At 42.9% G+C, this 17,684-nt stretch overlaps 1 pseudogene; it reads right to left on the bottom strand.

Moving 5' to 3' along the window:
* Positions 1–3,393: 3,393 nt before the first annotated feature.
* On the bottom strand, positions 3,394–15,824 carry LOC107000076 (protein FAM210B, mitochondrial-like; annotated as a pseudogene).
* Between the last annotated feature and the right edge of the window lie 1,860 nt (positions 15,825–17,684).

The following is a 17,684-nucleotide window of genomic DNA, read 5'->3' on the forward strand; positions in this document are numbered from 1 at the left end:
TAAAATCAACTTATTTTATTTTCTTTATTTTTTTAACTTTTATTTTAATCTCGGGGGTACATGTGCAGGATGTGCAGGTTTGTTGCACAGGTAAATGTCTGTCAGCGGGGCGGGGCTGTTGTACAGACTATTTCATCACCCAGGTGTTAAGCCTAGTGTCCAGTAGTTATTTTTCCTGATCCTCTCTCTCCTCCCACCTTTCACCCTCCGACAGGCCCAGTGTGTGTGTTTCCCTTTATGTGTCCATGTGTTCTCATCATTTAGCTCCCACTTACAAGTGAGAACATGCTGTATTTGGTTTTCTGTTTCTGCCTTCCTTTGCTAAGGATAATGGTCTCCACCTCCATCCACGCCCTTGTAAAGGTGCATATACTCCATGGAATACTACGCAACCATAAAATCAACTTATTAATTAAAGTACCTTTGATGTCTTAACAATGCTTATCCTGCCTAATCATGTAATGTCTTAATTTTCATTGATACAAATCTATTTTTATGTTTTAAAGAAATATTTTGCACCAATTCCATACTAATTGAATCATTTAAAATAATCTTGTTTAAAATTTTGGCATTATCTCTTTTCTATCTATGAACATGAACACAAGACATTCTCATTAATTCAATTAACGTAATTTATTGTGCTAATGAGTTTCCTAATGTGATGACTCGTACTTGCGTTTCTGGTATAAAGGGATTTCCTAATGATCTAATATTTTAATGGGTTGGCACAGTGGTTTTTAGCATTCAAAAATTTTACTTTCATATTAATATGCTCTAATTATCTATATTGGCATAGTCTATATGGCATCAAACAAAGTTATCACATTTTTTTCATTTTTAAAATAGAACAGTTTTATTCTGCTAGTTCCATAAAAACAATGTAAACACAAGTGTTCTGTACATCTTGCTGGTGAATTCACGTAATGCTTAGTTCCCTGATCCTTTGACCTCCTTGTCTTCTCCAGTTATTTTCTGTTTGGAACACTGGCCTCAGGAGTGGAGTGGGTTTAGGGCTTAGGAGAGAGCAATGTGGCTTTTTGGTATGACTCATTTTATTGCTTGCCCTCTCAGCACACTCCTGTTACTCCTAACACAAAGTTTGAGATTTAAGCCCTTAAACCTGTAGGTTTCACCATCAGCTTTTCCTTTTCTTTTCTTCCTTCCTTTCTTCTTTCCTTCCTTTCTTCTTTCTTTTTTTCTTTTTTCTTTTTGCCTAAGCATTACTAGGGATGTGAATGGGAGACTGGTATAGAAAGTGGTGAGGAGCCGAAGCCAACAAATTGCTTTAAACACAAGATGAAAATGCTCAGTTTCGTCCACACAAAGCATCACCTAACACTGGTGTGAGGCAGCTCACTTAGCTGTGGAGGAGTCCTTGGAATTCGATCTCAGAAAGACAGTTCCAGCTTTAAGACAGTAAAACCTTTTGGCAATGGGCCAATTGTCTTAAAAGAGTGGGGGAAGAGTTCTACTTTAAAGACCTTGCAAGTGGAGAATTGTCCTACAAAGATTCTTGGAAATGTTAACAGAGGTAACTGACATGGGTAACTGGGGGCCAACCAGGAACTACTGTCAACAGCCCAATCTCAGCAAAACCAGGACAGCCAGTTAATAGTTCCTTCAGTTCTCTGATGGTCGCAAATGTGATTTTATTTTATTTAGCCTTGTGGAGGTTCTGCAGCAAATATAATTTTAAAGGAATTGGGAGCCAGAAAGATAAATGCAACTCCTTCAACTATGTGACAGGGCAGACTGGTTAATCTGGGTTCCCAGAGTGTGGAGCAAGTGCTCTGCATCAGAGAATGGCCCAGGGGGAGCTTGCATGACGCTGAACCCCACAGGACAGAATTACTTCAATCATCTGCTCCTGACTACTACAAGGAGGAGGTCCCAGTGTCTCAGTTTGGCTCTATGCTCAGATTTCTTTTCTTTTCTTTCTTTATTTCTTCTTTTCTTTCTTTTCCTTTCCTTTTTTCTTTCTTTTTCTCTTTTTCTTTCTTCTTTCTCTGTCTTTCTTGCTTTCTTTCCTTTCCTTTCTTCTTTTTCTTTGGAGACAGAGTTTCCCTCTGTCACCCAGGCTGGAGTGCAGTGGTGCGATCTTGGCTCACTGCAACCTCCACCTCCTGGGTTCAAGAAATTCTCCTGCCTCAGCCTCCCCAGCAGCTGGGACTACAAGCGTGTGCCACCATGCCTGACTAATTTTTGTACTTATAGTAGAGATGGGGCTTCATCATGTTGGCCAGGCTCGTCTCAAACTCCTGGCCTCAAGTAATCCACCTGCCTCAACCTCCTGAAGTGCTAAGATTACAGACATAAGCCACCGCACCCAGCCTCTGTGCTTGACTTTCTACTCTTAGCTAATCTCTCTAACACACCTGCCCTTCATTAGGTAAAACTGGCTCGGTTGACTAACTACACCTGCCTGTGTAATACAAGCCCCTCCCTGGCTTGTATTATCTCATCGTTGCCTTCCATTTGTGACAAGTGCTATGAATTTTCCTTTTGAGGAAGTGATACAAAATTTTCTTTTCTTGAACAGGATTTTTAACTCAAAATAATGAGACAGTGTAAATATCATGACAATTCTGGAATGTCTGAAAGTTTGAGATAAAGGTTGTCTAAGAAAAGCTAAGATTGCCTTAGCTGTTTTATGTGTGGTATCTGGAACATGGGCATCAGGAACCAAGTGATGCCACTGCTACTCAGCAGACTTTTCATATTTTACCTAAACAAATGACGCTGACATACTTTAATAAAATTTCAGAAAAACCATCTGGAATCAGCCCCATCATGTCCAGATTGGAAGGAGTTTGGGGATCAATGAAACATACCAGAAATACTTTCCCTCCCCCAAAACAAATGTAATGAATGTCAAAGTATTGATACTAATTTAGGTTGTGAATACATATTAAGTTTTGCTTCATTGATTGTAGCACTGGCAGCTGTTTTGCAGAACGCTGCATATTAAACTGTGGGCAGCTGACAACAAATATCAGCGGAAGGGGATATTCAAAAGCCAGTTAAATTAATCATTGCTTTTTAGGAACCTGAGCCAAGATTAACGCCCTGGAACTTTTACAGACAGACCCTTGCCAAAAATCTCCCAGAAGGCACATTTGCAGACTATTTTGTCTTGAGATGTTAACCCATCTGTGGTATCTTCCTGACATTTTAGATTATATATACAAGTCCTATAATGAATAGCATTCACAAAATCTGTGAAGCAAAAAATTAAAATTGTTCAAAAGCCTGAATTTTACTGGCAAAGTGTATCCATGAGAACATAGCAATTAGCCCCCTACCCCTCCAAAAGAAATCCTACAACCCTAAAACCAATCCAAATTGTGTAATTTAGAAGAAATAGGGTTTCGGTGCCTACGACTGAAGGGTTCATTAAGGTTTTGCAGCTGGAGGTTTAAAAAAATCCCACTTTGCAAAACTATCTGACTATCAAGGGCACAGAGACTAAGGTAATGCCGATTCTCACTGGCACAAACAGCTTGTGGATTGCATAGCCCACCACAAAGGTACTTGTACCTGCTGCCATATTTGACTGTACCAGGGACTCTTTAAATCCGAGTTTCAGCGGGACTGCAGACATGTCCACACCACTTGACACAACCATGTAAAATATGCCCAAGGAGATTAATGAGATTCCAGTGTACAACGACACGCCAACAGTGCCATATTCTTGAAAAATCTTCTTCAGTTGCTGTGACTTGCTTTGCTTTTTCTCCTCTGTGCGGCTGACCCTACTGCCTGTTGTCTCCGTGGCCTGGCTGAGGTCACGGCTGCTGGCGGAGCAGCTGGGCATCTGGCCTGGGCGGGAGCAGGACCAGGGTCAGGGGCGGCGGGGCGCAGGGGGTGGCCGCGCCCAGGAGCCAGGTGGCAAAAGGCCGGACCCGGGCGCCCACTCTGCCTGCCCGGCCCCGCCCCGCCAGCAACACGGCTGTGGCGCGCAGCTAGGCGCTGCCCGTATCACTTTTACATATCCTTCCTAAAAACTATTGGGAAGATTGGTTACTTTGTAACTTTTAAATCATTTAAGCGGTATTGGTGTATTAATTAGTTCATGAGTAAAATTTTCTTTTGGACAATATAAACTTGGTGCTCTCTTGTGTGGAAAACAAATCTTTAATAAATGTTCTGTTTCTTCTATGAATATTATTTAATTTAGCATGTCTATCTCTATGGGGTAAATGATCTTAAAGTACATTTCCTAGACTATATATGAGCCACAATTTAATGTTAATTTGCATTGAAGCACACTATTTTGTCCCTATTTTCCTTTTTAATATTTGTCTTTAAGTTCTCTGCACTGTAACCTGTTGACACCTCCTTCTCAAGGTCTTTGTGTGGTCCCATCTATTTACAATTCACTAATAGTTTGGCTCAGGAATTTGGGGGTTAACTGAAAATCAGATTTTCAGCAGAGGCAGATCTCAGGGAAGCGCGGAATCCGGTAAGACACATGTGCTTTGTTGTCAGTCTCCTATGTCTCAGACTCAGCATGTCCTGTTCTCTCCATGTGAACCCCTGTCTGCCTCCAGGGATCATGGAAAAACAGAGCCTCTCCCATTTTCATGTCTTTGAAGATGCTTGGTAGAAAGTTGTCATTTTTCTGGTAACTGGAAACTAAGACAAAGTTATTAAAAAATAACTTTAAGTCATCAAATATGTACTGTCCTTGTATCCACAGGTGAGATGACAGTTGCAGTTCTCGGGGGAAGTAAAGTCACAGGATCGCAGGCCCATACTCAGACCTCTATGCACTCATTGGCTGTTGTAAACATAAACCTGAGCCCATTGTCCTGGCAGCAGAAAGAAATCAGGCGGGTAGTTTGTATTTCAATCTGTGAGCAGAGTCTATTATCTGTGGATCAATAGACAGAATAAGTGCTGTTTCCTGGAAAAAAAAATTCTGGGTCACGAACTGACCAGGGCCAAATCTGTTCAGGAAAGAGGAAATAATTACTGAGTCATGAGCTTTACTTGTGTGGAAATAATGGCTATCCAAGACCATAAACCAATCCATAACTGTCCCTAAGTTAATTGTATGTAATTCTCACTGATGTCATTGTTTAATTTTGATGTATGATGCCACAAAATTTGTTCTCTGAAGTTTCTCTAGTATAATTTGAAAATTAATCTGATAGCTGTTCTATCTTTTCTACAGGAGTTGAAACATTTCTAGGATTAGTAGAGGTAGTTTTTAAATACCTCCATCCCTGTAAGAATGTATAAGATGTAGCTGATTGATTGATTTTATTTTATTCAGAAATAGCAAATATATATAAGCTTTATACATACTTTATGTATATTTTGTATTTAATGGAGACTGATTTAGTGGTGACAGAAAACAGCTGGTATTTGCAAATTATGATTAGACTATTTTTATTTGATTATTTTTCAAACTTTTGTGGGTGCACAGTAGGTGTATATATTTATAAGATTCATGAGATGTGTTGATGATGTGCAATGTGAAAGAAGCACATCGTGGAGAATGGGGTATCCATTCCCTCAAGCATTTATCCTTTGAGTTACAAACAATTCGGTCACACTCTTTAAGTCTTTTTAAAATGTACGATTAAGTTATTGTTGACTATAGTCACCCAGATGCGCTATCAAATAGTAAGTCCTATTTATTTTTCTGAGCTTTTTTTTTCCTTTTTTTCTTTTTAACCCATTAACCATGCCCACCTCCCAAGCTCTCCACTGCCATTCCCAGTCTCTGGTAACCATCCTTCTATGCTCTCTGTTCATGAGTTCAGTTGTTTTGATTTTTAGATCCCACAAATAAGTGAGAACATGTGATGTTTGTCTTTCTGTGCCTGGCTTATTTCACGTATTTCCAGTTCCAACCATGTTGTTACAAATGACAGGTTCTTACTCTTTTTAAGGCTGAATAGTAGTCTGTTTTGTTTAAGTACCACATTTTCTTTATTCATTCATCTGCTGATGGACACTTAGGTTGCTTTTAAAATCTTAGCTATTGTAAACAGTCTTGCAACAAACATAGGAGTGCAGATATCTTTTTGATATACTGGTTTCCTTTCTTTTAGATGTATACCCAGCAGTGGGATTGCTGAATCACATGCTAGCTCAATTTTTTGTTTTTTGAGGAACCTGCAAACTGTTCTCCATAGTGTAAACTACATTCCCACCAACAGTGTCCAAGGGTTCCCTGTCCTCCACATCCTCGCCAGCATTTGTTACTGCCTGGGACCCACTTGAAAAGGGAATGGAGGAGAATGGTGAGGGTTAAAAAACTACCTATGCTCACTACCTGGGTGATGAAATCATTTGTACCCCAAACCCCAGTGACATACAATTCACCCGTGTAGCAAAACAGCACATGCACACACTGAACCTGAAATAAAAGTTAACAACAACAACAAAAAAATATATATATATATATATGTCCATGGGAAGGAAAAGGATGGGTAACAAATGGTCCCCCAAAAGATAAAAATCACACAAATATCCAACCAAAGTGACTAATTCCCCACCAGGAATCAAACCCAGGCTATGGCAGTGGAAGTCTGGAATTTTAACCGGACTGCGAGGTGGAGTGGCCGGCACTGCAAATTCTGCAGGAGAGTCACAGCAGGCACTCGGAGCATACGACAACTTTAAACTTTGCTTTGGGCCAGATTTTCGCCCTTTAATTTTGTCAAAAGAATTTCTAAGTATAGCCATGAAACTACTATGAATATTTATTTTAAATTAATCTTTCCGTAAACACAAATGAAGCAATTGTTTAGAATAAAAGATCTCTTTTTCTAAATTTAGGAGTCTTTCTAACATAAAGGATCGGTTTTCTAACCACTAATGATTAGAATTTCCAATGGTGAACTTATTTCAATCGTGACTCAGTCCAACAAGCCTGGTCATGAAAAGCCCACAAGGCAATTTTACAGTTTAAAATAACTTTAACCATATAAACAAAAGATATTCCTGGAGACAGCATAGATGAGGCACCCCTAATGATCCTCAAAAAATTTACTCTCAGAAATAGGCTTAAGATGGCAAGAGCTCTTGTTGCCACAGATGGTTAAGGATGGTGTTTTTGCACACAGTACCTCCAGTAACCCACAAGTTAGTGGGGGACTGCCAGTCACGGACACCTTAATCTGCGATGCTAGGGAGGCCCTCCTGAAAGTGTACTGTTTCAGTACTAATTAGGCAACAAGAGTTGATGTGACATAAGCCCCATAGGGATAGGACTTCTTAAGACAAACTCTCCTGAGAGTGTGACACATTTGGAACAAAAAATGTGCTGCCTAAAATCTTACATGTCTGAGGTCCCCAGCCAGTTTTAGACTGGCCACTGGATGTGACCCAAATATCACGCTTCTCAGATGGTGGCGACCAAGAGTGCTCCCACTTGGTTAAAAGCCAAGCTCTCAAGGACATGAAACAAGGTCAGAGGGGAGCTTCATGTGGTTTTATTTGTGGAACAAATAGTAAGGTTTGCTTGAATAGACACCAGTCTGATCAGAACCATAAATCTAACCACTCTTAGAAGTGGCTCGAAATTGGGTTTCTAGGGGTTCGGAACCCCTGTTCTATTCTGAGGTGCCCTTCTTTATGACAGCACAACCCAGAAAGACAGCGAGAGAGTGAGAGACTATTCTAGGAGGAAAAGGGATCAAACAACATGATTATTCATGCCAAAGACTACACAAGAGTCACTACACGTATGACTAGTCACACAAATCTTTTTCTTCCACTCATCAAGATTTTATGGAGAAAGAAAAGGCAACAATTTTCACCATCTGCTCAAACAGATTCCACACAGAGCCCAGCAGCCTGGCTGGTAAGAATTTCGTACTCTTCTGCCAGCTGCTCTGGTCCTGGGTTCCTTTGGCTGCAGCTTCTGGAAGAGCAGGCTTTAGTATTCTGCTCACAGCCACAAAATGATAGAGGACAAGGGAATGCTTCCCCTTTGTGGTCTAAAGTTTCACTGAAAAATCGACTGGCCAAATGCAGATTAATAGGAGAAATGGCATGCAGGGTTATTGATGCGCACAAGGGAGAACCACAAAGCGATGACTCCAACCTCCAACAGTGCTTAGCAGCATAGCTACCATCTAGAGGCCATGAACAATGGGGGCTCAGAGCATGGCCAGAAACAAGTTATGGCAAAATCAGGTTATGGTGGCAAGGCAGGCTATAAGAGAGAAGAGAAGACCTGGCTTGCAAATGAGGTCTTGTTATAGAGCTCATACTTTACAGCCAGCAGCCCTCAGAGAGGGTAGATGGTAGAGGTTCCTTTAAAAGTGAGATGAAATACGTGTATTTACTTCACTGCGCTAGCCAATAGTATCCCCATCTGTTCTCAGAAGCTCAGGCAGGTAGCAGCGAGACGGGACTGGAATGAAACACCAATGAACTATACTGGGTCTCACAGTCTTTTGAAATCTCCATTTTCCCTAAAACATCCAGGCAACGCTCTCTGACCTCCTTTGGTGGGAGACTGACTTCTCCCGGCCACGAAGGGAGGAAACGGTCCTGGCGCTGGAAGTCCGGTGTGCAACTGCATCTTCCCACTGGACCAGAAGATCAGCACTCGGTGGGAGCCCAGGGTTTTAAAATCGCTGATCGGGGCCGGGCGTGGTGGCTCACGCCTGTAATCCCAGCACTTTGGGAGGCCAAGGCGGGTGGATCACGAGGTCAGGAGACCGAGACCATCCTGGTTAACACGATGAAATCCCGTCTCTGCTAGAAAAAAAAAAAAAGAAAAAAATCGCTGATCGGGAGAAACAGTGTGACTCAGTCTGTCAATCAGAGTGTTTTACACATAGAGGGCGCCAGCCAAAATATAACTAGAAATAAACCGATACACACACACGTTAATGTGTATATGTGTATATTTAAAAATATATAAAGAAATATATACCATATGTAAATATATGGTAAACATATAAGTCAAGAATTAAAATAGAGATATTTACACATAAAGTATGTGATGCTGTCTTATAGTCTGAGGTGGTGTTTCTTCATGTAGGTGAGAGGCAACTTATGTATATATAACTATAGATACTACATGTAGTTACATGTATGAGCATGTATTTCTCTGTATATATAAATATATTTATTTATTAAAAAACGTGATCTCCAAATCTCACATAATCACACATGTCCCCCCCGCCACCACAGATGCAATTCCACATTCCCTGGAGGATCTCACATAAACGCACACACGCACACATGCACTTCCATGTTCACTGGAGCATCTCACATAAACACACTCACACATACATGCGCACACACACACACACGCACAAACACACACACACAGATGTACTTCCATGTTCCTAGGGAGACACTGCTTTTCTGCCACCTTGTGGCAGCACAGGGAGCCAAAAAACCCAGTTTTATAAGACATTTTATAGTTGGCAAATACCTGGCCATTGGCCTTTAACCAGAGCAAGCCCAGCGGCCATTGCCCTCTAGTGGAAAAACTGCCCACACCTCCAGGACCTCTCAATGAGACTAGGCGCCCATGTTTTGAGTACATAAGGTGGGTGCATCCAATGGTGTCCCACATCTGGTGGGTGAAGAAGAGGCTTTCCCGGGAGAAGAGAAAATGCTGGGTCTGAGCTTGCAGAATGCACTGAGGGAAGGGCAGTTGGGGGGGTGTTACGGTGGTACAAGGCCAGAGGAGGACTGGGCCGGGTGCCCCTGAGAGCTTCTGGATGCCTAAGCCTACACAGACTGACAAAGCCTGTTAGGACAGGGTCTCATGGGTCTGAGGAATCCCTGGATGAAAGGCAGCAGGAGAGCCGTGAGCCTGAGACCTCACACTAGTGTGAACAGCAGGGAAACGGGTCTGGCTTAACAAAACCCCCTGGCCTGCGATGTAGGTGGTTGACAGGGAAGAACAGTTCAGTGGCAGAGTGCTGGGCACTACCTTCCCAGCTGGAGGAATAATGCCCGTCCCCACGCCAGGGCCCAGCTTGTGGCTGAGGCAGTCCATTGTGGTGGATTCAAGTGCGCTTGCTCAAGTGGGGATGCTACCGACAACCCTCAGGCCTCGGGTCGCACACACTGTTCGCTTCTTGGCTGGCTCATGCTTGCCAGAACAAGGCTGGAAAATGCATGACTGCACAAGCCAAAGAAATGGATGATGCCTTCTGTTATTAGACCCTCAGGGAGACAGTGACCAGGTGGAACTCGATTGGAAGAACACCTAATGCGATCAGCTATCGTAGGCTTTGGACGCTCCCATTCATGCCAACACAGCTGTCAGCACTCTCTGTCGATCTCCAAAACTGTGAGTGCAAGCTGGCCCGGACACCAAGGGAAATAATATCTCTGATCTGGACGTCCAACGTGCAGCTGCGTCTTCTCACGTGACCAGATGATCAACACTCAGTGGATCTCAGTGTTTTAAAATCACTGATCTGCAGAAACAGTGCAGCCCAGTCTGCTAGTCTGGAGTGTTTCACACAGACAGGGCACCACCTAAGATATAACTAGAAATAAATATATTCACACACATAAATGTGTTTGCATGTAAAGGTGTAAGGGAGTATGTAGCATGTAAACATGTGTATCAACATATAAATCAAAATATAGATGTGTCCATGTAGATCTTTGCTGCACTCTCCACCAGTCTACCTTGGTGTTTCTCCATGCAGGTGATTAGAAAACATAAAATATACATATTCTTATGAAGGAATAAATTTGGATATTTGGTATAATTATATATATAAATTTATATATAAACACATATTTAAAATAAACATAAATACAAACAATATATTTAAAATAAATGTATAAATACAAACATATATGTATAAAATAAACATCCAAAACTCACTGAAAAACCCACACGTACTACAAACAGACGCACCTGCATGTATATTAGAGGCCATTGGTCCCCTGGGGCCTTCAAGCCACCTACTAGCAGCCTGGGGAACCCTAAAGCCAGCAGGAGTCCTTTCCTGCCAGGTCCATGTCACCGGTCCTGGATGGGAAACACCTGGCCATCTCCCTTTAACAAGAGGCAGTCCCAGGGCCATCACCCTCCATTGGGAAAAATGGCCAGTTTCCCAGAACTTGCGCATCAGGTTAGCTGGGCTTCTTTGGAACACTGCAGGTGGGGGCAATACAATTAGTTTGGTGAGTAGAGAAGAGGCTTTCCATGGAGAGAAAGAAGAGTCTGAGCCCTCAGGATTCACTGGGAGCAGAGAAAGGCAGGGGCAGTAAGATGGCGCAGGGTGGAGGGACAGGCAGGCCACAGTGAGACTACACTGAGTGCCCTTGAGAGCATTTGGGGACGAAGAGCAGCAGCGTGACTTCCCCCAAACACCGAGGGAAGCAATGGCCCTGACGCCCGAAGTCAAATGCACAGCTGCACCTTCCCACTGGGCCAGAGAATCAACACTGGGTGGGGCCTGAGCTTTGGGAATCACTGCTCTGGAGGAACAGGGAGGCCCAGCCTGTCGGTCTGGAGTGTTTCACACATGCAGGGCCCCAGCTAAGACACAGCAAGAAATAGATTTATCCACACACAGAAATGTGTGTTTGTTAAAGATAGAAGGGCATATGTAACATGTGAATATATGTATCAGCATGTAAATATTCGTGTATATATACACACACACATATATATACATATATATACACACACACATATATTTATACAGGAAACTGTGTAGCGCTTTCTGCCCGTCCATAGTGGTGCTTCTCCATTCAGGCAAGAAGAAAACCTATCTCCCTATCTGTCTGTCTGTCTGTCTATCTATCTATCTATCTATCTATCTATCTATCTATCTATCTATCTATCTGTCTATCTATCTGTCTATCCATCCACACACATAAATATAGACATATTTATATACATAAGTGAATGTAAATATTTTGTGTAATTATATATATAGAAAAATGTATGTGAACAAATATATATAGGTGTATATGTACAAGTCTCTATGTATAAAATAAACATAACCCAAACATGTTACCCCAAATCCACACAGATGCACTTGCATTTATATAAGAAGCCATTGGGCCCCCTTACCACAGGCTGGCAGTGGAGTGAAACAAAAGGCCCAGAGGCTCTTTTCCTGCCAGTTCTGTGTGAGCCTCCACAAATGACAAAACCCTGAACATGGCCCTTTGACCAGATCCAGCCAAGCGCCATCGTCTTCTAGTGGAAAGCTGCCCACTTATCCAGAAGCTGTCAGTCAGGACAGTGACTCTTTTTTGATAGTTGAGGTGGTGACAGAGAGAGGCGTCCCGGTTTGGGTGGGGGGAGGGGAGGCTTTCCAGGAGGATGAAAACAGGCTAGGTCTGAACACACAGGAGTCACTGGGTGCGGCATGAATCTGGGTCGGGCCAGAGGGACATCGAGGCCAGGACAGGATGGCTCTGAGTGTTCCTGAGAGCATTTGGGGACCAGGAAAGTGACCCCCAATTTATACTGAAGACTGCACAGATCTGTGTGAGCCTGTTATGGCAGGCCCCAGCTGCATCTCGAGAAACCAGGGCAGACCTGGAGAACACTTGGATTAAAGACACCTGGGAGGGAGGCCAAGGCGGGCTGATCACTTGAGGTCAGGAGTTCAAGACCAGCCTGGCCAACATGGGGAAAACCGGTCTCTACTAAAAGTACAAAAAAATTAGCCAGACATGGTGGCAGGTGCCTGTAATCCCAGCTACTCGGGAGGCTAAGGGAGGAAAATCACTTGAACCCGGAAGGCGGAGGTTGCAGTGAGCCAAAATTGCGCCACTACATCCAGCCTGGGCGACAGAGTGAGACTCCATCTAAAATAATAATTAAAAAAAAAAAGACACCTGGGAACCCGCAGGCTTGAGGTTTCACCCAAAACTTTGAGAATCATGGAATGGTTCTGGCTTGACAAAACTTTCTGGTCCACGGTGTAGGTGGCAAACGAGGAAAACCAGGTCAGAGGCAGATGCTGGATGTGGCCATCCACAGGGGATGGATGACGCCTTTCAGAGAACTCGGGTCCAGCTTGTGGGTGACGCAGGTCCGTCCTAAGAGGCTGAACTGCACGTGCACAAGTGGGGAGTCCCTGGGGAGCCCTGAGGTTCCCGGCCTGGCATCTGGCTTTGGGACAGCAGCAGCGCTAGCTTTCTGCACAGAATTTGGGTCGCCAAGTCTAGGCTGAAAACTGTATTGCCTTACACCCAAAAGAAAGTCCTAGCTCTTCTGTTTTTTGAAGCTCAGGGAGGTAGCAACCAGATGGAACAGCTGTGCCTTCCACTCTCCGGGGGATAAACCATTGGTGGGGCTCAGCGTGTGGAAACTGCTGCTCTGGAGAACGGAGCGGTGCGCTCTGCCGGTCTGGAGTGCTTCCCACACACAGGGCACCAGCTAAGGCACGACGCGAACAAACACATACACAAATCCATGTCTGTATTTTTAATATATGAAGAAATAGAGAACATATATAAATATATGCATCAACATATACATAAAAATTAAAACATACATATTTATGCATGGAACTTGTTAGAGCTGTTTCTCTTTGTGGTGGTGTGCCTCCAGGCAGGAACAAGAAAGCCTAGATATGTAAATTAATACTTAAAAACATGTATCACTTAGTAAACATATATAATCACATAGATTTATATATAAATATGGATGTACGTATGTACATATATTCATATATAAAGATATGTATGTATATTCTTATATAAATTATACACCCCAAAGCATGTGGATACACACACACACACACACACACACACGCACACACAAACTAAACATAACCCAAAAATCTCACACAAAGACACACACCCTCCCACAGATACACGTACTTTTACACTCCTGGCTGTTGGGCAAAACTGCCACCTACTGGCAGGGAGCCAGAAAGCCACATTATATGGCCCGTTTGCAGATGGTAAACACCCACTGCTTTTGAGGCCTACCCATAGTGCTTTGTTTGTATGTATTTATGTATATATGCATATATGTGCACATATATCTATTTCATATAGAATATACAGTTAATATAGCTATATTACAGCATGACGAAGTTGTGTGTAATCGCTATAATATATAGAGAAAAATATATACATCTATAAATATAAATTTATAAAACAAATACAGCCAGAAAATAAACACACACAAACAAAAAACAGATGCAAATACATTTATACGAGGGACCATTGGGCCCTCTTGCCACCTGCACATTTATACGAAATTATTTATAAAAGCTATGATATATATAGATAAATATATATAGTATATAAATATAAATGTATACAATAAATACAGCCATGTCTTATACACAAAATCTCCAGGTAAAGGGCATCTAAATTTAGTATACTTTGCAGTACAATAAATGTTGCAAATAAGATCTTTGAAAATGTCCTCCATGGCTTCTTGTCAGGGGAATATGCCCAGGATTTGATGGTTGGGACATAAAGTATATGCATAATTATTTTCACTAAGTATGAAGAAAATCTCCAAGTGTGTCTGAATCCTTGAGATAAAACATGAACACGTCCACATACATTTCCACTAATTTTGGCATAATTCAAATTTTGAAAATTAGTAAATTGATGTAAAGTGCTCTTTTGTGTCATTTTTTTTTTTTTTTTTTTTTTTTTTTTTTGAGACGGAGTCTCGCTGTGTCTCCCAGGCTGGAGTGCAGTGGCGTGACCTCGGCTCACTGCAAGCTCCGCCTCCCGGGTTCACGCCATTCTCCCGCCTCAGCCTCCCAAGTAGCTGAGACTACAGGCGCCCGCCACCACGCCTGGCTAGTTTTTTGTATTTTTAGTAGAGACGGGGTTTCACCATGTTAGCCAGGATAGTCTCGATCTCCTGACCTTGTGATCCACCGGCCTCGGCCTCCCAAAGTGCTGGGATTACAGGCTTGAGCCATTGCGCCCAGCCTGTGTCATTTATCTCATGACTAAATTTTCTGAGTTTCCCTTCACATATTTTTAATCTATTAAAGTTTTTCCTACTTTGAATTACCTTTTCTTATGCTTCTTAGTGTTCTGTTGAATTTCCCAAGTCTGTTCTTGTTAATGTAAAATAGTTTCTTAAAAAGGAATCATTACTATTACGGAATGAGTGTTTTGTGTGTCTAAAAATCCTAGTTTCTTCCTGATATTTATTCTCATTTTTTTGTTAGTTACTAAAGCCCCACATATTCAGTTGATAACATCAACATCCATGTAAATACTACACTTCTTAGCCTCCCTTGCAGGTCAGTGTGGCCATGGAACTGAAGTTGGGAAGGTGAGGTAGAGGCGGAACTGTTTGCCTGTGACTTCCGGGACTTTCCTTACGGGAGGAGGTCTTTTGTTTTTCCTACTCCTTTTTCATGACTGCAGCTTGCGATGCAGTTGTGTTTCCTGGAGCTCCAGCAGCCGTATGTGACTATGAGTAAGTGAGCTATGCCCTGGGCACAGCTGGGGAGTGCGGAGTTCTGATGGCTCATGAAGCAGAGCTGCCACGCCTGAATGGCCAAGCCTCTGCCTGATTTTACATGAGCAAGAAGTATGCTAACTTGCCTAAAGGACTATCATTTTTGGGATTTTCTGTCACCTTCAATTGAACCTTATTCTACGTAAGAGAGGCTACACATAGATCTACTCCATAAACACAGATCATAGAGAAGGACTGTGAATGACACAGGCAATGTGGCTTTGCCATCATGAATTGGTCAAGATTCTCCCATTTTCACTTCTGGGTACCTTGAATGTAGTGTTTGACACGTGCCCTGATCACAGTTTTAGCTGATTGAATGAGTGCTGGGCTAACCATGGCACAGTCTTCTTCTGCACGTACCCTGCCCTACGTCCAGGTTCATGTCACTGTGTGATATCAGTGTCATTGTGACAGCCGTAAGAGAATACAGGAGCAATAGTGCAACAGAGTCACCTCTTGCGGCTGATGTGAGTATTCCCTTAGGTTTAAGTGAACAGGAAAATAGACACATTTGCAACAGGGAGCTCAAAAACAGTCTGTCAAATGAGGTCACAGAAACTATGTGCAAATTTAACATAAAATGCTGAGCTCTGTCCTCAGCTACGTGTGCCTCTGCCCAACAGGTTTCTATTCGGGAAGGGCAGCGTAGTTCTTCTCACATTTTTCCCCTTTGTTTTCTCCCAGGCTTCAGGGTAAAGCAGAAGATTCATGAGAGAGTGTCTGCAGACCGGTCCTAAAGTGCTTTTCTCCACAGGAATGTCACCTGGGCACTGCACCAGGGGTCCCAGGTGCCACTGCGGAGGGCTGCGTTCCCATCTTCAGTGAGGGAGAGCTAAGAGAAGGCAGGCGGGGTTCACACTTCCCTCACCCACTTGCTTAAGCAATAAATGAAGGGTTCAAACTAAAAGAAATCTGAGATCTTACAGAAGCATTTAGAACCACGTATAAAGCATGGATCACTTTTAAATATTTAAAAACGCGCACAAACCACAGGAAACTACTTCTGGTGAAGGATTTCTGGCTAAATGGACTTTACATTCTTGCTGAATGCAAGCTGAGGTGATCAGATAATCACTTGGGGGATGCTGGGGAATAGGGACTTGGATCAGATAACAAGGGTGAGAGATTCCGGCAAAACCAACTCGGCAGGAGCCTTTGCTAAAACTGGGCTCTGGAGAACACACCAAAGATGAGGCCTAGTCAAAAAAGAGCTCAGAGAAGCCTGTCTAGAGTTTTGTTAGGGGCAGCCTCTTTGTCGACATTTGTGCACATACACAGATACACAAATAAGTACACATATATAAATAAAATTAGTTTATTCGAGTTGATATATTTATTTAAAGTTGCATTGGTTTTTGAGTACCACAAATTTACCAGCTGAAAACAACACAAATGAATTATCTCACAGTTCCCTGGGTCAGGAATCTGGGCACATGTTGGCTGGGCCCTCTGCTCAGGGTGGCATCTCATTTCAGAATTGGGATCATCTTTCAAGCCATGTAACTAGGTAAGTGGAGGCTCCTGATGAAATTTCCTACAGGGACATGGATTAGGAGAAAGCTCATGAGCTTTAAACCCTGAGAGTCAAGCCTGGATTCATTCCTAAAAAGCATAAAGGGTGGAAGAGGCTCTTTCAAAAGAGGCTGTGGGACAAATACCAAAAAACGCAGTCTTTGTTGTTGCCAGTAACAACAGAAACGTCATTTGCCCCATCAGTACCTCGAAATAACACAAGACAACAACCTCCTTTTGTCGAAGTCCTAGAACGTCATAACTTGCTTGTCCTGCACAGTCTGGGTTTATGGCTCTTGAACCACTCCCTGTCCCTTTAACACGAATAGTGACGTTTTCTCATTTAAAATAAAATAGAATATTTAACTAACTGCTGCCTTCAGAATAATCTAGGATGGATTTGAATACTGTCCCCTTTTCACTTCTGGCTTCTAACCCTCTTTTCCAAACCTACCTAGCATCGTAGTGTCACTGGCCTCACGCAGGGTGCTTGTGGCTGTAATGAGGTTGTGCGATGACACCGAAGCCTGCGACAGCAGAATCCTTCCGCACTTGGGTGGAGGCGAAAGAGTCAGCGGCCGTCCCTGGTGCTCCCACAGCTCAACCTCAGCTCACCTCGGCTGCTTGTGCCACGGTCCTTGCTAGGGCCTGGGAGATGCTCGAGGCCATGTGGAATGGTCAGAGGGACACCTGGGAAATTGCAGGTGAAGTGCAAGAAAACAAATGCAGGCAAAGAAGACCTCGCTAGAGTGAC

This window comes from Macaca mulatta, chromosome 9 (genome assembly GCF_049350105.2).
Source record: "Macaca mulatta isolate MMU2019108-1 chromosome 9, T2T-MMU8v2.0, whole genome shotgun sequence".
Classification (NCBI taxonomy): domain Eukaryota; kingdom Metazoa; phylum Chordata; class Mammalia; order Primates; family Cercopithecidae; genus Macaca; species Macaca mulatta.